The sequence below is a fragment of the Struthio camelus genome, chromosome 2 (assembly GCF_040807025.1).
Source record: "Struthio camelus isolate bStrCam1 chromosome 2, bStrCam1.hap1, whole genome shotgun sequence".
NCBI lineage: Eukaryota > Metazoa > Chordata > Aves > Struthioniformes > Struthionidae > Struthio > Struthio camelus.
Window position 1 is genome coordinate 135570218 of NC_090943.1, and position 23967 is coordinate 135594184.

The 23967-nt window shown below is 38.5% G+C and overlaps 1 protein-coding gene across 8 annotated transcripts in view; it reads left to right on the plus strand.

The window, feature by feature from the left end:
• Positions 1–23967, plus strand: part of TOX (thymocyte selection associated high mobility group box) — a 222734-nt gene that overhangs the window by 86068 nt on the left and 112699 nt on the right. Inside the window, exon 1 of one of the 8 annotated variants that reach the window (XM_009673520.2) lies at positions 7035–7100. The exons of the other annotated variants lie outside the window; for them this stretch is intronic. The gene's annotated coding sequence lies outside the window, so the exon portion shown is untranslated. Of the gene's footprint in view, positions 1–7034; positions 7101–23967 lie in introns of those variants that run through there. 8 annotated transcript variants of the gene reach the window in all.

The window sequence follows — 23967 nt, forward strand, 5'->3', positions numbered from 1 at the left end:
AATGAGCGTGCTGAATTTAGCCAAATCATAATTTATTCCTCGGGCTCCATTTTGTTTCAGGTCCAGATGAGTAGAAAGTTTTCTCATCAAAAGAATATAATGTGTTTTCAACACCATACTGGTATCTTCTTCCCATTCCACAAATTAAAATTAATTTTATTCACTACTCCAGAAAATAAAGCTACAAAACCCAAACTTAGCTATTTTATGGTACATCATCAGTTAATTTCAGTTTAAATTAAATATGTTTTAAACGTGATGCATACATGAGTTACATACTTAATTTTTTGAAAATATAATTGTTTTGTACAAAAAGGGACTGACTATACTGTAATAGTTAACAAAAATTTAGAAAACAAGAAAATCTGTCAAGAGTATGTTCATAAGAAGAAGTTTTTGTCACAGAAGCAAATGTTTTTCATATTTTCACTGGCATAATTATGTGAAAAGCTTGGAACTATGTTGCTCAGGATTGAACGTACAGTATCAAATCCAAGAGTTATTTTGTTATTGAGTCCAACATATCAAATTCATGAAATCTTGGGGATGTGAAATGAGCTGATTTACAGGGTTCTGTATCTTATTAAATTTATGCATACTATTCTGTTTTTCAGCATGTTTTATTTACATAAGAGACCTACTGTCATATTGCTGTTTCTAAAACTTAACATGAAAGCCAGTATTTTCATTATTTAAACAGAAATGTATGTAGTATTTTTAAATAATTAAATGTTTTCATCCCTAGCACTACTGTGTTTCTGCAATAAGAAACAAAAAATGAAACTGTCCATTTTCATTGCCCAAACTGCAATTTAACAGAAAATATTAAATGGAAAGCAGATTTAGGTTTTTAGACATCAGAAAACCTACTTCAAAAAATCTGAAGTTGAAACAGTCCTGTAATTATATCAGAATGCGTATTTCCTGATGTTAATTTTGATAGATGAGGTTGTGTAAGGGAAAATCCATGTTTCTGTGACAGCATATATATAACACTGCAGAGTCACCCAGGGTGGGTGGCAAGAAGGGACCTTAATGTTACTTTCAGTTTAGAGCTGCACTAACTACAGCTGCAGCATAGGATGAGCAGATCTGTGGAGTGAAGCATGTGGTGTTGAGGACCACACATGCTTACTGCAGTATCTTTGCTTGTTTGTTTTCTGGAGGGGTCTTACTTTTGTAGCAGCTCACATCTAGCTGGTCCCATGGACTAAACATAAATTAACAGTAGAAGTACATCTGGTAGTTTTGTTTCATCCAGAAGTAATCTGTTCGTATGCTTCAGGATACCTTTATGTGGGGAAAGCGCATTGGGATGTTTGGGAGATATGCTATGAAAATACATTTCTGATCTGAATTAAATACCAAAGTAGACAAATCTATTGCCAGCCCATAGAGGAGAACAGTGAGGATGAAGTAGGAGCTACGTGGAACCTCATAATTAATGAACATTTTCTTTCTTGTTGCTCAAACGCTTTGGGGGGAATTCCTGATGCTTTTCATGGGATGGCTCCAAACTCCCTTACTTTGAAAGCTGTCTTGTAACAGTCTTGTAACCCTGTGCTCTTGTGTGCAACCGCTACCTGGAGACTTAGTAATCAACAGTATGACTTTCATTGCTGCAGTCACAAGAAAGATTTGTCTGAGAACAGGCATTTGTTTGAGGAAAAACTGTCATTGTCTGAGAAACAGACAATGTTAAAATTTTGATTCAGCAGTTTTATAACAGGCCTTTTGCAGTGTCCAGAGCTTGCGCTTTAGATCATTGACTTTATGAATTAACATTTTTGAGTATTACTGCTGCTTATACCATCTGTAGCATTTTGTTGATGCCTTTGGTAGATTATGCTGAGTAACCTCAAGAGAGGTGTTAAGTGTGAGGTGTGAGGAAAGCCTAAGCTCACCTAGAGTTGAAAGTGCCAAGGAGTATCAAGGGCAGCAAGGAGAGCTTCTGTGATATTAGCAGTAGAAGAATAAACGGGGAAAATGTGGTCTTGCTGCTGAATTTAGTGATTCAGTGATTTAGTGAAAGTGGACACAGATAAGCCTGAGATACTCGATGCTATCTTCCTGAGTCTTCACTGACAAGGTCTCCTGGGCCTTTGTGCCTAGAGGTAGGGTTTAAGGAGGAGAGGATCTACCAGAAGGGGAAGGGCATCAAGTCAGGGATCTCCTGAGAAATCTTGACCCATCTCATGGGACCAGATGATGTATATCTGAGGGTGCTGAAAGAGCCTGCTGATGTCATTGTGAGGCCACTCTTTTGTCTTTGAAAGGTTGTAGGGACTGGGGTGTGCTCCCAGTGACTGGAGAAAGGCCAGCGCACCTATCTTTGCGCCATCTTTGAAAAGGGAAAGAAGGATAATCTGAGGGAGTACTGGCTGGTTAGAGTCACTTCAGTTCCTGGGAAAATCATGGAGAAGGTCCTCTTGGAAGCCATTTCTGCACAAATGAAAGAGAAGTAGGTGTCTGTGAATAGCCAGCATGGATCTACCAAGGGTAAATCATGCCGGTGTATCCTGCATGACAGGAGAGCATTGGATATCTTCTACCTTGACTTAAGGAAGGTTTTAGTCACGCATCGTCATATCCAAGTTGGGACATTACAGCCTAAATTGACTGCTAGGTATACAAACAACTGGCTGAATCGTCAGCCTCAAAGTGTAGCGGTTAATGTTTCATGCTCTACCTCAAGGCTGGCTGCAAGCAGAATCTGTCTGCTGTCTGCGGATGACAGACCAGGAGTCTGTCCTAGGATCCATCCTATTTAACATCTTTATCAAAGCCCTGGAGGAAGGGATGGAGTGCACTCTTCTCAAGTTTGCAGATGACACCGAGTTGGGAAGGCCAGTTGATGTGCTTGAGGGCAGGGTCATCATCCAGAGGGACCTAGTCAGGCTGGAGGAATGGACCAACAGGAATGTCATGAATTCAGCAAGGTCAAATGCAAAGTCCTGCACCTGGGATGGACTAACCCCTGCACTGCTACAGACTGGCGACTGACTCGCTGGGGAGCAGCTCTGCTGAAAAGGACCTGGAGGTCTTGGTGGGCATTGGGCTCAACGTAAGCCAGCAATGTGCCCTGGCAGCAAGCAGGGCTAATGGCATCCTGGGGCTGCATCAGCAGGACTTTAGCCAGTAAATCAAGGGAAATTATTACTCCCCTTTTCTTGGCACTCATTAGACCACATCTAGAATAATGTGTCCAGTTTGGGGGCCTCCCAATACAAAAAGGATGTTTAAACGGGAAAGATTGCTGTGGAGGGCCACCAAGGTGATTAGAAGCTGGAGCATTTGCCCTGTAAGGAGAGGCTAAAGGACTGGGGCCTGTTCAGCCTGGGGAAGAGACAGCTTTGGGGGACCTAACAGCAGCCTGCCAGTACCTGTGAGGGGTTTACTGAGAAGACAGTTTTAGTGAGGTGCACGATGGGTAGACAAGAGACCGCATTTATAAATTGAAACATAGGCGGTTGTGACTGGTTGTAAAGAAAAAAAAGTTCTCTGTGAGGATAGCTTAACATTGCAATGGGTTACCCAGAGAAATTGTGGAGTCTCCATCCTTGGAGGTTTTCAAGACCTTACTGGACAAAGCCCTGAGTAACTTGATCTGAGTATAATGTTGACTGTACATTGAGCAGGAAGCTGGACCATGTGACCTCCTGAGGTCCCTTCCAACCCAGAAAAAGCCTGTACAAGTTCTGTGAGTTTGCCACCAGCATTTCATATTGCCAAGATTTCATGAATCGTACACGTTAGCCTCAATAATTAGAATAACTAAATATAGTCCAGAGCATTTCCAAGAGCCGCTATAGAGATTCATGAAGCTAGTAACAAGAAAATGCAGTGGATTTAGACATCTCACAGATGCCTTGCCTCAACTGAGTAGTCAAATCAGTAGATTTCCCCATTGTAAAGAGGAGGGTGATAGCTAAAAATCCAGGGATTCCTGGAACATTGTTTTAAGTCATTATTACCAAAATAAGTTATTTCACCCTTTTTCAGTATATGGAATGAGTAGATTGCTGAGTAAATAATTGCTCTAAACATTCTTCACATAAAGGTCATTATTATCAAAATAAGTTATTTCACCCTTTTTCAGTATATGGAATGAGTAGATTGCTGAGTAAATAATTGCTCTGAACATTCTTCACATAAAGCTTATGTCTGGATCAATAATTTATTCAATAATTTAATTCCATTTTTCAAAATATTTCATTTATGAATTATATTCTAACCTGACTGTTCCTTATAATCGTTAGAGGATGTATTGCAAAAAAAAAAAAAAAAGTTTTAAAGAACCAGAGAAAATGTACTTACATGTGTATACATATATATATACCTAAACATATATGTAGGAATGATTGCAAAAGGCATCTCTATGTTCTTCTAAGGATAGAAAAAACGTCCCATAGAAACTAGTGTGTGTCCTTATTTACAGACAGTAGTCAGGTATTAAATTTCCAGTATAATGTTGTTGGCATGTAGCAATGTTATATTATTCATCTCTGGTAAACACAGCATGCATGTCAGAACTGTAACTCAGACTTAATGGCTATCTGTACAAAAAGCATAAGTAAACAGTGAATACTTTGTTAAATATCAAACAGATAAAAGAAGAAGGTTCCTCAGATTTAGACATTATGCCTTTCTGCTTGGACCCTCTCATTTTCAGAGCTTTATTTAAAAAAAAAAAAAGAGTTTCTGGGTGATACTTGTTTTTACTAGAGGTCTGATGAGTCAAATTTACTCTTTGGGAAGTAAAAAGGAAGAGATTTGATTAGAGTTATCCTGAACCATGGATGCTGTCATATCTTATTTGTGTTAAGAAGGAACAGTTGTTGGGTGCAGCCTGGAATCTTTTCCAGTTCACTTTTCTAATACACATTTGGATTCTGAAGTTGTGATTTGTGGACTTTGATGTGAGCATTTATCTCATGACGTATTTCCACATCTGTATTTCTGCAAAATTACAAATTTCAAATTCTTGAACCTGACAATATTATGGTATGAAAAGAAGTTAAAAATTATTTCTCCATGCAGACCCCCTAACTGAAATATATTCTTAGAGGGAAAGCAAATCTGTAAGTAGCATCTTTAGATGCATCTTCTGCACTGTGTATTTGCAGTTTTGAGGAATGTGAAAGTCCCAGATCATCCAAATCTAAACGTGTAGCGGAATAAACAACTCAAGAAAAACATAATGCTTCTGTACATGTCAGAAATTCTCTGGCATCTACTGAGAAGAAAAAGAAATCCTTTTGCTTGTGTCCTGCACTACTGAGCTTTTTCCCTTTATTGGGAAGGTGGTGCAGTTGTGAGTGTGGAATCTTCATGGTGGCTTGGCAGACCTTCTGAAAAGGGAAGAGGAGCACTTTGGAGTCGTCACTGTTCTCTTTCCCCTTTCACTTTCTACCCCAGTTCTATGGAAGTTTTTCTAAAGATCTCTTTAAGATAATGTATTTCCATGGGACTTTGGTATTACCGTGTATCTTTGGAGCTGATTTGGGAGGGTGCTAAAGTATTAGTTTAAACGGCTATGTAACAGTTAGCAGTTCACCTTAAAATGTTACACAAAAGAGAATCGGACCCTTCCTTGTCTTTCTTGGAGATGGAGAATGGTCTGTTCAGGCAGCAAGCGAGGTCTGAACTGCTGACCCATCACCTTATGCCTTGTATGATCGCTACGGTTGTCTGTGCCATGTGAAAAGAGGTGGTGGAATGGGAAGCAAAACTTTTCTTGATCACAGATTGGAGTTGAACAGGAGCTGCAGTGGATACCACAAATATACGAGGATAATCCTGACTTAAAATTTCCATTCCAATGTTAAGTTGATTCCTTTAGGGTCCAAGCATTGTTGCAAAATAGTATTTAACTTACTGTGCCAAGTCCTCACTTACTGTGAGGACTTAAGGAGGCTTGGAAAGGGCACTAACTTTGCAGCTCTACACTTTTTTGCTCTTTTTAGTTTTCATTCCATTTGGAACATTTGTTACTTGTCTTTTGAATAAAATGATATGGAATGATTGTCATTGGTGGGGATGCAGGCAGACAAAAGACAGTTTTCTTTTCATTAGCTCTGTTAACCCTACAGGCTCAAAAGAGTAGAGATGTTGCTTTGATTGGTAAATTGAGTAAATTTGACGTGGGAATGAGAACAGAAAAGTATATACAACTAGCTCTTGTTAGTGGGTATGTATATATATACACACTAGGGAGCTTTTATGTATTAGCTCTTTAAAGACTGTATTCTTAAAAGCTAAGGGTTTTCTGATTTAAAGCTAAGGGTTTTCTGATTTATGGCCAGTTGCCTGCCTAACAACATCTGTAAGCTTTTGAATAGAGTTAATTGTACAAATCTGTGACAGAAGTAGATGGTGGTAAAACGTATGATACTGCCTGAACTTGACAATGTTGGAATCAGTAAGTTGAAGCCAAATGTTATAAACAGAACTCTTGGAAGAGTAAATCTGTCTTGGTTTCTTACTTTTTATGAGTTAGCAGTTACATCACAAATGTTTTTCTTCATATACTTGTCAGTATAATTTCCTAGTGAATTTAACTTAATTCCCCTTCCCTTCAGTGCTTAACTATAAATTCTCCCTGTCTCCTGATCATTTGAGTTTAGTTTCTTGTGCCATCCCTTTGGTCTGAACAGACTACTTGTACGCAGTATACCAGTCCGTTCTCTGTGTCTATAAGTTGAATTTTCTTCCCTAGCAAATCTGGCTAATCTCTTTTCCATTCGAGGCCTTATTTGAAGTCCATAGAAGTAAATGTGGGAGTCTTTCCAATCATTTAGCATATGCACAAGATGCAGAGATATTTTCTTCTCACTGCTGCAGCATTGAACAGATTCATGATCTAAGACTACCCTGGTAGCATTTGGCAGCAGATTTGAACACTTCTTGCTAAAAAAAATGTTAAAATATTTTTGTAGATTGGGTTATCCAGATCTAAGGGGCCTTATCTGCAATCATGCCAACAAAGTTATGCTTGACAAAGTTGGAGATGACTTTTCTTCCATTTCAGCAATGTTACAGCTTCAAATGCAAGAGGTAAAGAAGCACTTGTCAGCTATGATCTGCAAAATAAATTATTGGTAAGTGAAGTCAAGCAGAAAGACTCAGAGGCCATTCTGGAGTCAGCTGTCAAAGGGCATGATGCCAGCTGCTTCATCGGAGCTGTTATTATTCCTTTGTTCAAGATGCAATCCTTGACGTTGTCAAGTCTCTCCAATCTTTGCTCTGTCTTTAATATTCCTTTTTTTGAGACTATTATGTAGCTGCTTCTGGCTTAACTTAGAGAACAGTGGTCTTACAAGCCCAAAGGGAAGTTGACCTAAAGCTCAGGCTTATGGGAGGACACACATGAGGTGACAGAGGCCTCTTCTTTTTTGTTTCTGAAAATGCCTGTGGTAGTTCATATAGTTCATATGGCCAGCTACTTCTACACTCTTGAGCTGTGGTACGCTCACAGCGGGTCCTTGCCTTGCCTTGGCAAACCAATGTTGGACCATAAAGGGGAGACACCCACAAGAGCAGCCCAAGTTTCACCTTTTGTATGACTTGCTCTTTCTCTGGGTGAGACTGCTTTTGTTTTTCTGTCCATTGGACTTTTGCTGCTCTGCTTTTAAAATGACATGTTCCAGTCTCTCAACATGTGTTGTTTCAGTTCACCACTTACACATAAATCTGTCCAGCTTCAATTAACCAACCTGTGTTCTCAAACATCAGCTGTAACGCGCTCACCTATCATACTTTACAGATGTTCCTAAAAATTAACAGAATAGGTAAATACACCCATTTTAGACACTACTAACACCAAAGTAAGAGCATTAATAATTTATTTTTACATTTATTTGGCTTCTTTTTTTTCTGATAACTTGGTACTAGAGATCAAAGTGCTTTAAAAACACATATAAATGTAATTTTTCCCCAAAACACTCAAACTAGCAGTTGATGTTGTATCATTACATTATTTGGCTAACATTCACATAAAGAAGCGTTTAACCCAAGTTCACACAGTGAAATCAAAAACAGGATCAAGAATGGAATTTCCAAATTTTTCACTGGCTCTCCAGTAGTAATATTTATCTCTTTAGAAAGAAGAATCTGAGGTGCATTTTAAAAGCAACCAGGTGCACAGCTCTGTAATTCAACAGATCACCAGTGCTTCTACTGAAATATTTAAAATACTGATATAATGAGGTTTCTGTAAAATATTTGCCATCTCCTCATTTATTCTTAAATTTAAAGGGCACTTACATTTATTATGGAGTATCTAAGCTGCATCAGAGCTGATCCATGGCAGCAGTCCAAACCAAAATTGAGCAGATCAGGACTATGGCTTTCATACAGTATCTCAGTGAGCAAATAAGAAAGAATATTTCCTCTTGATTCTATTCGAAAAGAGGCTTTTTATTGTTCTTGTTCTCTACCAGAACCTTGGTTCTTTTGATACATTTTTAAATTACATACCTAGCAGATCTGAAAATACTCAGCTGTTCACTTCTGCTGCCTTATGAACAATAAGAGGTCCTATTAAAGTTGTAATTAGTATGTATTATATCTGCATTGTGCAAATGCACACTATTGCATCCATTTTACATTTTGCTATTTATTGTAGATAGATGACATATAGATCATACATCTCCAGTGACTTGGATTTTTTGAGAGGGCTGTTTTTCTTTAGGAAGAATTTTAAAGGGAATTCAAAGCTAATTATGTGTTATTGTGGGGAACTCTACTACCACATTGGAAATCTGCTCTTACAATATCAAACATATGGTAACATTGCACCATATGTCAACTTTTATATTTAGTAAAGGCATAAATATGATATAACCTTTATAAATTTTATTTTATTTTATTTTGAAGCATAAAGCTTCATTTTCTAGTGGAACTGTTGCATTTCCTCAAAAATCAGTAAAGTCATTAGTACAATGTGAAAAATATTTCCTGTAATTTGTATGTGTATACACACCAACTAAGCTTGTGCAGTGATGCATACAAGGAGAAATGCAGCAGGTATTACCACTACTAAAATGTGTACCTCAAATATATATCTCTGTATTTATAGAATCTTAATTATTGTATTACAGAGATTTACCTGAGAATTACAGCATATGAAAGCTCGATTTGAATGTCTAGTCTCCTGTTTTCTGTATTTTTCTTTTTGAACTTCTGAACTCATTAAGGGACATCATTAACATTTTCCTTAATGTGACCCTTACTATTAACTTTTGCCCACTAGTTTTTTGTTTTGGATTTTTTTCTCTTCCTTCTTGTACAGACTCTCTGGCCATGTAATGGTGTCCCACTTTCAGTGCTGTATTAAGACTTGAAGAGCAAACATGATTCGATTTTATTTCAGTTTTATCTCCATCTCTACCTGTGTTCTTTTGGAAATCAGTGTTCTAAGGGGAAATCCAAAAAATTATTTGCCCCTTATTTAGGAATAAATCATCAAGACTAGTTAAGGCCAAATTTATAAAAATGATAGTTTAGAGACATCAAGCAAAGTAGTTCCCACTCCCCACCATTAAACCACAACAATCCCTTACTCATTTACTTTACTAAACTTGTACAGAGATGCACGCAAAGATAAATGCTGCAATAGATAGTGCAGATATCACAATTCCTATTGTGCAAACTTCAAACATGAGATCTCCTTATGACTTTTTTCCCCAAATAATAACTAGATTAGAAGAGGAAGAATGTCATCTCCTCGTTAACATGCCCTTGTCCAGTCCTTCACAGTATTTTGCTAGAGATTGAGTTGCATATGTTTGTCTCTGTTTTTAGTAGCTGTCTCTGCAACAATTTCTAAGCTATCTCCTGTTTTGAACTTTCTTCTACCTAATGTGTACTTAGTGCTTGACTCCCTCTTTTGTCTGAATATTGGAACAAGTATGGAATATAACAATATATTGCTGGAGAACACAGAGGTTCCAAAAGGGAGTGGAATGACCAAAGGCAAGTCCTTTTGGTAACCTTTAGATTTGCAGTGGTTTAAGAGGTAGCAAATAAACTGCAGAACATTTAAATTTGAATACAGTACTTCCTCATAGTTAGTCCAGGAAATTTTGTAATGGCTTAGGTCTTAGATTATTAGAATTCGCTGACTGAAAAGTCAATCTTTAAATAGTCATTTGTTATGTGTTTGGTGTGAAATCATATAATTTCCAAATGAGTTTCATTTATGAAGGACATCTTTCAACATCTTCTTAGAAGTTTTCATAAGAATATTATTTTCTCACATAACTAATTCTGCGTGTTTGGGGGAGGATGGGGCAGCAAAGAACAATCGGTTCTCTGGCATCATGCTGCTCTCCAAGGATTTATCCTCTCCTTTTCCATTGTTTTCCGTGTGCTTTGAGGACTCTGAATGTGAGCTGGCACAGACAGGTATGAGTGATGCACTAACTTCAGGTAAGCCTGTAGGGCTGTCAATGTATATCTGTTTCACACATGCAGTTTGTGCAGTTTGCACTTGCAGAACGTGATCTTGAAACAGTTGGGGAAGGCTTCATTTTTTTCCACTAGCAAATATGGAAAAGGGATGAGCTCAGTGAAATACTTTTTATTTTTAAAATGTACGTTTTCAAATCAGGGAGCGCTGGCGGTCAGTAGATATGCTATACTTGCTATGGTAATTCTCAACTGTAGGCACAGAGTCATAGTAGGCAGGAACTTGTGAATCAGCTGTAAGTTGTTATTTTTTTGTAACGATCTGAGAGATGGGAATAATTTTATTTCGTGGACTCAGATAACATAATTTCGATGTAACCCTTGTCTGTCACATTTTGTTTTACTTTCACTTCACTTCCTAAAACAACTGTTTTTACACACCTTCAGTGAGCCACATCCACTAGCTTGAGCAACAAGATGGATAGCCTGAGGTTGTCCTGCGGGTTTTCATTTTATCATTGTACAGGCGCAGCAAGGCATGCCAGGTACAAGCCGTGTAAGCATGATTCCAGCATCTCCATCATACAGTAAGCTCCTGTCAGCAAAAAGATCTTGTGCAGTGATACACTGGTTAAATTTGACAAAGAACATAGATTCTGTAAATCATGCTGTTTCTATTGATTACAGACTGAGAGTGCATTAACCCTCCTTAAGGCTCCAAAAAACACTTTCGTAAATGTTAGTAGCAGAAGAAACTGTTCAGTGAAGCTTTTTTATGGATTAATTCTTTGTTTGAGGATAAAATATTTTCACACATGCAGATATTAAAGTGATACTTGTCCTATGCATGAAGGGTTTTTTGGTTTTTTTGGCCTGTACTGAGCATTTGTTTACTATAACCCCTTGAAGGTTAATTTTAATTTACATTTTACAGGGAAATTCTGATATGCAGCTTTGAAACGCATGTCTTGTGTTATGCCAGCTGCATTAATTAAAATAGGGTTCTGGATGGGGTGAATTTTCTGAGTAGAAAAGAGAGATCCAAGTTTAGAATTACAAAGTGACTCACAATTGCTTTAGACTTACATTGCAATGGGGGTCTCTGGAAAGTTGTTTGCACTTGAGGTTTTTTTGAGACTTTGTTAGCGTTTTATCTGCATCTTCTGATTAGCTTTTTTGCCGTTGTCGTTGGACTTCTGTGTTTTACGTTATGTTTGTGAGGTTTTTTTTCTTTTCCCCCTTGAAAAATGAGACTCTCTTTCTGCTTGAGGAAATAAGTGATTTACTCTGTTTTTGAGCTTCAGGGCCAGTGCCTAATTTTCTTCTTTATCGCATTCATAGTAAGCAATTTCCTTTGGCTTCACTGAACAGAAATTCTTTGGATATCATAATTATAAACTGTACATTATTACTTCCCACATTTATTTTTAAAGAGAGAGATTATAGCATGTAGTTTTGGACTGTTTTTATTTTATTGTCTGTGAGTTTATTAATGTTTGTATATGTAGAGACTTCAGCTGATAGACTATCAACTAAAAAAGGGCCAAACATTATATATATTCTGGAATTTGAAAGCACAGAAAAAGTTGCCAAAGTAAAATTGCCAGTATACTTTAATCACATTTTTAACACCTCATACCTCACTTTAAGAAACGTATTTTCAGCCAAGTTTTATAACAAACAGATTAAGGGATCTCATAGCTCCGCAAAACTTCATAAATTTGGTACAGATTATCCTGTAGCAATTCAGGAGTCTATTTTGCTATTAAACATTGTGCTAAATTGTTTCTTCTTTCACAGGCAGTCCGCATTAATAAATAATAGGTCAGATTTGTGAGCAGGAGTGCGTTTGTTTTGTGCTGCAGTGCCATCAGCCTTATCCATGTATGTGTTATAACCGTGGGAATTCTTCACTGGGAAAGTCCTGCACGGCTGGGTTTGCCAGTTGGAGCTGCAGGCAGTGCTGTATACAAAGTCTGCGTCCTTCTCCCAGTGCAGCCCATTCTGTGTTACCTCCTACAGCCGGCAAAAGTGTCACATGAACAAAACTGTTTCCCTCGGGCAAGGGAATCCTGTAATGCAGCAGGCAGAGCAGCCCCTGCACGTCTTCAGGCGCTACCCCTGCTCTTACATCGAAGCAGAGAGAGAGGGCTTTGCTGGGGCTTCCCTCTGCCTCAGTGATGCCATGTCACCTCCTCAGGGATGGAGAGCAGAGGGGAAGCTCGTGCCTGGAGAGAAATAGGGCACCTTTCACACTGCTTTTTCCCCACTTCTCATGCACTTTGTGGTGTGCAATGGTTAGAATTCCTCTCACTACTGTTAAGCATCTTAAATCTGCTACATTTGTCCTAGAGTCCCCTTATAATTTGTGGGAAGAAATAAGCATGCCATATAAGCAATTCAGCTGACCTGTCATGGAAACCTACTTCCACAGCCAGATGTTCAGCTTTGATACCTGTCCTCCCTCTGTTTCAATCTTTTATTTTGCTACCCAGGCAAGATGCAATCTTCCCCACCTGCTTCTGCTTCTCCTTTTATCCGAACTGCACTCTAGTCTTTCTCCATGTGCTGTGCTTGCAGCAGCTGTCATCTGCTAGTTCAGTGAGTCATGCCATAAATGTGACGGGATTTAAGAAGTCACACAGATGACTTTCTGGGTCTGAGAAACAGTTTCCCCTGTAAGTGGCCGGAGAACATTATTCTTGTGGTGCTGCCTTTCTCTGGACAAGACATAGAAGTGGATTTTCAGAGGTGCTCAAAGTTATGCTTCTTAGGCTCCTATTTAAATGCGCGGGTGAGATAGTGCTGTGGAAAGTGAGACCAGAGTAACATGACAGGGAGTAGTCTAGAAACCCCTCTTTTCACATAACTGAGGTATGATGACCATGCAGTGAGGGCACCACAGACCTCTTTGGTTCATCCAAATTGCTTATTCATCTGGCAAAGATATTGATAAATTCCTGTCTTTTATACTGCACGGAATACCGATATATTGCTGAACAGTGTCTCTTTTTCACTATGGAAGTGGCTGTGTTTCACTGGAAGATTTATATTTCCGTTACTGAAGTGTGTATTTCAGTATAAGGGCTGAAGTATTCTTTTAAAAATACCCTTCAAAATGGCTACTGGAGTCAAGGGGTTTTGAACACACAGATTAAGGGCAGAATTTGGGTCAATATTTGCAAAGCACTTTGGAGTACTTGGGCATGAAAGACATCATATTAGGTAAATATTATTTTCATTATGGGTTAAATCCTGAAATCTGTACTTCCGTTGTTTATAATTTCTCAGGTGAAGTAGATATATGCATATGAAAAGATTTCCTTTGGACTAGGTTTGCTTGCTTACTTGTTGACCCTGTATGAAATGAAGACATTTTGTGTTTTGCTTAGCAACAGCCCTTCCTACCTCTTGTCTCCTTGCTTCCATGTTGGAAAGTGCAGGCCAGCCCAAAAAAAGGAAATCAGACTTGAGTTTGTTCATAGTTAGTTAGTAAAGAAGGAACAAATGGCTCATATTTCAGCATTGACTATCGTACAGTTGCTTTTTAAGACAGGATGCTGTTGCATAAGCTTGATGTAAACCTGGTTGCTTTCACCTTTTCCTAGGAACCGATGTGTCCCAGTAGTCAGACCGTGTTGTAATAATGTCCAGTGGTGGCATTACACATTGAGGATAACAGTGTTTATTTATGTAAAACTTGCATATTAAATAGATGAAGTTGAATGCTGTTTACTGGAAAAGTTCTCTCTCCTTCAGAGCACTGATTAAAGAGCAGAGGCATAAATCTGTATTTGGTCAATGGAAAAAGGCCAAGCTTTTCTAAGTAGAGGAGTGTTGCTGTATCCTACCTCACCATCCTTGTCTAGGTACCATAGTTCTCAGAAATCGGCACAGACTGGTGAGTTAGAGAGAACGGCTAAGTCCACAAATACACTAAAAACCACAAACCTTTCTCTCTTTTTTCCAGTCTTCTTCTATCTTTACATATCTCTCCTTTTTACACTGTCTGCAGTGAGTTTATCATTTATCGGTTAATAAGTTGTCTGACAAGATAGCCACTTTGTACCTAATTGTTCAGTTTATTTATGTATTATTGATGAGCCCAGACTTGAACTCTGCTTTCCTTAGAGGCTGCTTGATAAATCTGTTGGCTAATCCTATCTAAGACACTGAATTACCTGCTCTAGTAGGTAGCATAATACATGACACTGCTGGTACTTTGTGCTCTTAGAGGGAGCTAGTTATACATTTCCAATGAGCTGTGTTTAACAGTAAGAAATAAAATCAGATACATAATTCACATTGTTCTCTGTGTTAACAAAAGATCTTCAGTGATGCACTGTAATGCTTAAAATACTTGTTCAGGTTTTAAATCAATGTTCTGACTATTTTGGCTTGTAAGGGCTCACATAACTAAAAGAACTTCTGAACTGTAAAATCTTGATTATGAATAAAACTATTAGACATGTCAAAACACTTGTGTCATGTATTACTAATATGATCTGAAAATATTGGAAAATTAATCACGGTATATTTTCCAAGGCAGTAGTTACCATTTCAAATGAGTGAATAAAACACCAAATTAATTTGCTATCAAAACATGAATCTAATCACGGCACATTTTTGTACTCTGTTATTATTTCTGAACTTTGACTTGTAGGTGCTGACATAAAGGAAAGTTGGGAGTATTACAAGAACTGCAGAGCACAGGAAGAAACAGTGATAGTGTAAGACTAGCTATTTATGAAATCAGCTATTAAGACTCAAACCCTTGCAAAACCCCGGAGCCCCTTAATACTGCTCTTAGAAGAATATCACCAAACAATTTTTTCCTGCAACCAAAAAAAAATTACATGCTGAATGCACGAGCCCTTTAATGGTTTCTCTAAAATGAGAAAAAAAGTGAGCTGCTAATAGCTGCACCTAAATAGAGCTTAGTCTCCTGGACTTGATTCCTGGATGTTCTACTTAAAGTTAGTCTTGAAATGAGTTGAATTATAGCAACATAAACCCAGACCAGGACCCTGGTACAGGCCCCATTGATGAAAAGATGTTTCGTTCTGAATTACATTCTAATGAAGGAGATTTTATTCCATCTGCAAATACATGATTATTTCGACTGGTGCTTTGTGTGCTTTTTAATGTGGGAGGAAAGGAACTCAATATGATTTTTGTTAATGTTTATGCAGCTGTTGTGATTTTTGTTGCATATCTGCAAATCAGAGCGTGATTTGCCCATTTGATTTTCTCTGCTCCCTCTTAGCTTTTATTGACCAAATAAATATGGAATTAAGTTATTCTAGATTTGGAAAGTTTAGTTTGGAACTGAATTTGGCCACGAGAAGAAAATGTATTGTGAATATGTGCAGTAGAGACATAATCTTATTGGTATGGTATGAGCATTGAAGCTACAGTTTCAGTGGATTATTGCATAACTTTGAAACTGTTTGTATGTATTTTAGTCTTTCCAAGCAATATGAAGAACATTATAAAACAAAAATTATTTAATATTTCAAGTTTAATGTACACTCATTAAATATTTTTAGGAAGGTTATGATACTTTTCATAGTGGATTTTATCAAATCAGGAGGACGATGTATTAATAATGCAGTAGCTTATATAGAGAGGTGAGAGAATGTAATATGAGCACTAAAATGATAAGGCATATTTTTTTATGACATTAATGTTGTAGAGTGCTTTCATTGATGAATAAAATGGCTAAAGAGTCTAACTAGGGCCAGGATGTAATTTCTGTTCAAAACTGGAAAATCTGATACTGAAAAATAATAGCCTAGGAGTTAGAGCACTCAGCTCAGCGAGAGAGAGATAAATCCAAGTCTATACCATGAAGTATTTTTAGAAAGTGTGACAGCCACAAGAAGAGATACTGGAAGAATATCTTCTAGTCAGTGGCTATGGTGCTCAGTTGGTATATGTGAGAATAGTAGGATAGGACAGAAGCAGGGTTTCTGACTGTGCTGCTGTATGCTTGAATTGCCCAGCTGTTCTGGGAACAGAGTCTTTTCCTTTTTTTCATCTGAAAAATTTGAAAAGTCTCAGTTTCATCACAAGATTTTTGGAATTCTTGAGAAATTTTGCAGATTTGAAAAACCATACAGCTCTGACTTGGGCTGAAACCTTTAGAGCTTAGACCTTCAGCCTTTATCATAGATCATGCTACCCACCCTAAGTATCCGGCAACTTTCCGTACCACTGTATAGGTCAGGAGAAGCTTTCAGAGGTTTCATTTATTCGGAGCTGGGAAAAAACAAAATATGTCCTAAATAATGTATGTAGGGAGAGCGAGCCTGATGCATACCCCAGTCTGGATGAACCCTGGCTAGTTAACTGTGCTGAATAGAAATATCTGGGAACAGAGGTGTGATGTATGAGAACACACATTTGTCCACAGCTAGCTAGAGCAGTACATTCATTCTGGATAGCACACGAGATGGTGAAAAGGGCATCAATAAAGTAGAATGTATCCAAGTGGTTACAAATGAGGAAATGTTTGGAAAAACCCAAGTTGTCAGAGAAGGTTAAAGGAATTTAAGACAGGCCACCTCAAGAAGAGGACAGAATATCTGTCTTTAAGTGTGTTCAGGAGTGTTATTAAAAGCTAGGAGTCATTAGTCTCTGTAGACTAGAAGGACTGAAAAAGGTCTTAAGATAAAACCGTAAAACTTCTGAACAGTTTGAACTGAAAGGGGAAAACGTGTGGAAACACCATTGCCAGAATTGTATCCAGGGCAGGACTTGACAATAAGTCTTCAAGGATGCTTTGTGTGAAAACTATTCTGTTATTATCCAGGGGACAGAACTGACTGCCCAGGGAGTTTCCTTCCAGCGCTCCTGTGAATGTCTCTTTCTGATATGCACGGCCTCTTGGAAAGGCACCGGCCACAGTGCTGATAATGCCAGATTTGAGTAGCTTCTACTATCTGATTTGCTGTAAGGAATTTGCAATAGTAATAGATTCAAAGTGTTTTGATCTGGAAAAACAGCAGCCAGCACTGAGAGGAGCGCTATTTTTTTAAATGGGAGAGAGAGAAGGAGATGGAATACTTGTCATCTTTAAAGGATTTTGGTAAGAGGCTGAGAGGTACAACCATAACTTAATATTTTACTTCTTTTTACCTTCAAAACTAAGAAAGATAGAAGTATATTTACACAAAGATATGCTTTCTTCTGTGTTAAAAGAAAATATATCAAATGTATAAATGAAATTCTAGTGTAGCCTACCTAAAGAAAAATGACTGAGTGCCACTTCACAAATAGAAACAACAGATGAAAACTGCCATGGAATAATTTAGTCATTGAATGAACTGTAGTCTTGAAGGTCAAATTTTATCTTAAAAGGTGTGGAGAGCACACTTGGAATTTTTTGAGAACTAGTAAGTGATTTCATTACATTGAGGGCACGTCTTCATTAAAGTCAGTAAGATAAAAGAATAGATTGCAAAAAAGTAAAACAAACCACTTTTCCTCTTCTGCTTTTGAGTAATATTTTGAACATTTCTAACCACTTCTACTTTTGGATGACCTGTTTCAGAATAGAATAATCCAAACTTCTCTACACTGCAATGTTAACGTATCTCAGCTTGACCCATATGCCTTACTAGTGAAGAAGTAAGTCAAGGCTGCCTGCCTTGTCAAGCTTTTGAATCCCTGGTGAAGCTGTAAACATAAGAACTAGTGCTGTTTCAGATTCACCTTTTGAACATGCATGGGGCTCAGTCTTCTTGTTCAATGCAGCAGTGGACTTAAACATGTATAACATCTTCATTAAAGTAATCGTGTTGAATCGTGCAGGTTAACTCTAATGCTTGGAATCACGCGTGCGCTCAGGTGACCTGCTGCACTGGACTAGAATGCAGAATTTCTTACATCATCAAGCCTTTCTTTAACTTTTTTAAAATTATTTAAAATTCTAAGTATGCCACTCTTTTTTTTTTTCCTATCCCTTTTAAATAAGAGGCATAGAAGTAGGCAGGCAGGATCTTCTAGTTACCTGGCAATTGTTCCCTTTGATTTACTTCTCAAGGCTCCCGGCGCTGCCACAGGACTTTCAGAATAGTGGTAGTGTTTTGCAGTTTTGCTCATCTTTTTTTGTTTTTATTGTTCTAGCCCACTTCCTTTCTAAGTTTCTGCAGTGTAGAAGCAGATGTACTTTCCCACCGGGACTATATAGACGCCATTCACTATAAATAACATAATGGGTCAAATTCTGTCCGTGGGTCTCTGCACACAGCTCCCACTGTAGTCATGCAAGGGAGCAGTTTTATCCTGTTTGTGCAAAACTCATTCACTAAGGTCTGTGAAGCCTCTCTTGTGCTGTGCTGCGACACATGTGGATATACAAAACCTGCTTTTGCTTTTGTCATCTGTCTGCTCTCTCTACATCCTTTTTACTGAGCTTTTCTATGTTTTATTATATAATTTCCCATTTAAAATGGTCAGATGAACATTTACCAAAAATGACTCTGAATCTAAAAGTAGGAAGAGGCCTTATTAACCTATAATTGTTCATGATCCAGTTCCCATTGAAAAGGCAATGACAAAATTCCCTGGGCCTTCCGTGATGTAGGATCAGACCTTGTCATGAACCCAGCCAGGTGTGCTGGGGTTGGAAAATACTACAGGCCTACCAGGTTAAACAATTTTCTCAGCTACTGTGGGCAGAAAAAGGAAGGTCTAATCTTAGTTGTTTAAACCTTTCCACCTTATCACCCAATTTTCCCAGTGGGTGGCTACATCTATAATTTAGTGTGGATTGAGTAAAATAATAACAAAAGCGTTTACCACTTTGATCTCAGTATGTTTATTTAACGAGTGTTCAATATGCAGGAGGGTGTTTAGCATAGGAGTCCAGACTACGGGGCATTTTTTTTTTTTAATTTTATTTAACACCCAAGGTTAAAAGGAGCAGGAACCCAGCTGAGGGAGTTCAGAGTTCATCTCGGCATGCTCGCTGTCTGCCATTTAAATGCACACAAAGGACTAATACAGTACCCGTCCTCCCCTGGGCTGTCTTTGATACGCTCTGCTCTGCCTGGACTCTGCCACTCCTCCCATCAGTCTGATCCTGCTTCTCTTAGCCTGCTGTGCTCAGTGCTGTAACCTCATTCAGCCGGTGCTCTGCATGCAGGCTAACAACTTCAAGGCTCTGTCAGGCATTGACACATGCCGGCTCCAAGCGGGAAGCTAAACACCCCCCTTCACCTCCTCTCCAGTTCCACATTAACCTCGATTAAGCACGGAAAAAAAATAAAAATGCTCTAGTGCCATCATTCAGGTTTTAACTACCATTGTATATTTAGATATACAGCCAGTTGGCCACCTTGAAACCATGCTCTTTGAAAACGTACTCAGCGGACCCTCTGATTCTTCCCCTTTTCTTGCAGCAAGAGCAATAAATAGTGAGTTAACATGGGGAACACAATGGGAGAAGGTCTGGGTTGGATACACAGATGATATCTGAAAGAAGACTTTGACAGCACTGCCTGTACTTTCTGAAGCAATAGTATGTCTTATCAATGGAAAATTAGACAAAAATGGTCTGATTTTAGGAGAATCAAGCAGAGTATTCTCAAAACATGTCTGCTCTGAAAGTCAGGTGTAGAGAAGACAGGGTGCAGCATTAGTCTATAAGCCCTACTGTGCATTGATCGGAGCACTGAATCCTACACGTGTGAAAGTCCATTGGGCGCTGTGGGCAGAGCTTCATCACTGTTTCTGGCTCTGTCTAAGTATAGCTGTCTGACAGCATTTCCCTGAGAAGCAGCACCCTCGATTCTGGCATCTGTGGTGCAGCCTCCCGATCCACACCTCGGTGGCTCTCGCCCACTCTCCCAGAGAGCCATCGAGATCCCATCTCCAGCGGAGCGCAAGGAACAGAGAGCGCCTACTCTCATTTTAGCTATATTTATAGCATTTAGACGTTTAGTCTAAGCAGGGCCTCCAAGTCACTTATTTAATCTCTCATGGCAGATGATACATCGCATCCAAAAAATAAGTCACGTGTCCAAGACAGCAGGGTGCCTATCTTCTTCCACAGCAGAAGAAGGAGCCCAGATAACAATATGCCTAACCTACAGAGCACTGTACGTAGATTAAACAAATCACATGCCACATTCTTAGTTTAGACTCTTTGGACAACATACAAGAAAATGAAAAGACAGGTTTGATAAAGGATTTTCCTAATACTTTACCCTTGAGAACAAGTTACAGAATTAAAATGAATAACAGTAATAATCTTGAGAGACACCATCTCCTTTCTAATGCTTGGCACGTCAACCTTTCTGTGAGCTGGAGAGCTCTGCGTGTTTCAGGCGGGACAGAGCTTCTCCAAATCCGGCTTGTCTGCAGCAATCACCTTCCTCGTTCCACGGAGGGAAATCCAGCCTTTTAAAGTAGTTTGATTTCTTTTTGCCATGTGCTCCGTTCAGGCATTTCTACCCAATCTCATAAGCTCCCAGTACTCTCGTCTTTTGAAAAACAATCCTGGAAGGTGGGAGGGAGGGCAGCAGAATGGAGACGATCAAAGTCGATAGTACTGAATTGTTTTTTGACAATTTTCCTGTGATAGTCCTTCGGCGAAGTGTCAAGCCCCTTCCCTGGGAAGGATGCCTGCCTGGAATGCATTACAATAACCTGTCGTGGGCAAATTTAAACATGTGTTCAGTACAGAATACAAAATGGAGTTCAGGAGACAAAATGGAGTTTCAATTTAATACAGACATCCTACTCTGCCACATTTGCCTTTGAAATTCTTTTTTTTTTTTTTTTCAATTAAAAACTGTATCAAGGCAGGTTTTTTCCATGGGGTAATACTGTTTACAGAACATCTCTGTTTTTATCTGTAATAGTTGCCATAACAAGATCAACTGTTTTTTTAGGCTGGCCATTTGATGATTTATGTTGTATCCCATCATTATTTTAGTCTCATTTCAGTAGCTCTGAGTAAAATAAAATGTCACTCTGTTTGTCATCAAGCAACCTGAGACAATGTCCACTCTTGGCATTTGGTTTAAAATAAACAAAATTACCTAGTTTTAAAGCTTTTTAGGATTAGTGGCTTTTAGATAATGTACGTTACAAATAATATCTATAAGCTGCAAGCACTAAGATGATGCATAAGTCACTAGAAATAAATAATCTTTTTATACAACATTATTCCAACATTTTCTTCAAATAAAACACAATGAAATGTGCTGGAGCTCTGTCAAAGCAAGTTTAACTGGTTAAAAGGTACAGCTAATGTTTAGATTTAAATTTAGCTTTCAATTCCAATCTAAGATTGGAGAAATTTGTATTTAGATTATGTGATTAATAACACAGGCTTTGAAGATCTGTAACGTACTTTGAAGAAATTGAGATGATGAGTCCAAGTGCTTTTACTCAACAGCTGAACCTATTAAATACAGCAGCTCTCACCAATTTGATGAGGTCTCCCTTTGCTTCTCCTCTTTTAATCTCTCTCCATTTCAGGAGATCTCTCCTGAGATACATTTGTGCACAAAACAGTGCACCCAGTTGCACCCTCTCCCTGCCCCGAGCCTGTTTTGGATTCAAAAGCCATTGCTCTAATATACATCATGCTGCTCTGCCTGCACGGCTTTTGGCAAGACGTAGTACTATCATATTGTGCTGCTTTTCATCATGAACTAGGAAAAGTTGAGGTCAGCATGAGCTCAAGGATCCTTGCGCTTTTTTTTTTGCCTCTTAGCTAATGTAACTATGCGTGCAGAGCTCAGGGCACATGTATGTATACAAAGAGAGAGCAAGCATGCAGTCCTCTCAGAAGATGAAAACAGTGGATGAAAAAATGCAAAAACGCAAAAAACTCTCACCGCTCTCAACAACAGCAAGAAGTGTGGGACAGCAAGGAATCCAAGCCAGAGATAAACAGACGGGTGAAAATTCATTCTCGTTGTAATACAGATAGCACAGGTGACCCTAGCAGTGAAGACGGAGTGACTTAGCACAGAGAAAGCTAGCTCGTGGCGGGGACAGGATAGGTAGCTGAACCTATGCATCCTTATGGCAGTTGCCATCTGACCTAGCTACTTAGCTAGCACAGGTATGCCTCTACATTTATAATCACAGTATACATACATACAGCTAGCGGTATACATAAATCTTCCATTTGCATTAATCCCCTTTGGCTTTCCACCTCTTCCAGTTTTTTTCTGCCCTGTTGCACCTTCCTTTTTGTCTTCTAAATTCTTCTGTATATAGGCTATAATGAAGCTTCCTTGAGGGGGTGTCACCATGAAAAATGTTGCTCTGTATTTTTTTTCAGTGCAACCGGATTATAATGGCTTTGTGACATAGTCCACGTAAGGATTTTTCTAGTTGTAAAGCTGAAATATTCATTTAAAAAAAGCATAAAGGTTAAATAAAAAATACAGTGCTTGCAAGCTTTGCTACTTCATAATCATCACTGTAAATGCCAGCAGAGCTGGCCGCACCTAAGTAAGAAAGTGAAAATGGGCTTCATGGCCATGAGTACATCATATTACTCAGATGTCATGCTGCACTATTGGGGGACAAAAGCCAACTTTAGATCCTTTGGTAAACCCATGCCTGATAAAACAGTTGTCCCAGCCTGGAAATTTGTAGAACTCTGTCGTAGCTCCTGCATCGATAACAGTCAAGCAGTGTGTTTATGTACTCATATTCCTAACTTATATAAGGAAATTATAATTTCCATTTTATAACAGCACTTAAATATTTTGTGCATGTTGCTTGCTGAAAGTTATAACTTGTCTGAAGAAGGGTTACCCCACAATGGAATTTCTAAATTTCTAACTGGCCATGCCATGATGTTGCCTATATGTTTTATTTATAATAATCATTTACATAATGTAATGCAATTCTGAATGTATATTAAAAGCAACTCCCTGTTACGTATCTTTTCATATTAGAATGCAGTCATATTCTTAGTTTCCTCTAACCCAAACTTCTCAGGCAGTTACACTTTAATACAAAAAGAAATGTTGTCAAGAGTAGTTATTATCACACACCGGAATATTGTATTAGCATTCACATTTAATAGCTTAAAATGAAAGATATTGAAATCTGCCCTTAATGATACTGAAGGATTTTGGAGACACATTGGGAAAGCCTTAGATGAAATGTCATATAATATATATGCATCATGTATAGGATGATGATAAAAGCCAGTTCAGTTAACTGCGTGCCTTTGTGTTTCATCTGTTCTGTTTGGATGAGTTGCCCACAGATTGCGTGATGCCTGTGCATCTTCAGAGTTTGTTTGCTTGCAGTCAAGCAGAGTGAGCGGCAAGGAAGTTTAAGAACTACAAGGTTCTTGTAGGATGGTAAGTAAAATGAGACAATTTTGGAGGCATAGGGTGTAACCTGGAAGAAAAATCTTATGGTTGGAAGGGTCTTGGGGCCATATCTGCTCTCTGTTGACTCACTACCTGACCCTAGATAGATTGCTTGGATAAGTAGTCGACAGAAAGTCAGCTGGCTCGTAAAGCTAAATCCAAGTTGGCTGTCTTATGAGTTAAGGTATTCTGGAGGAGA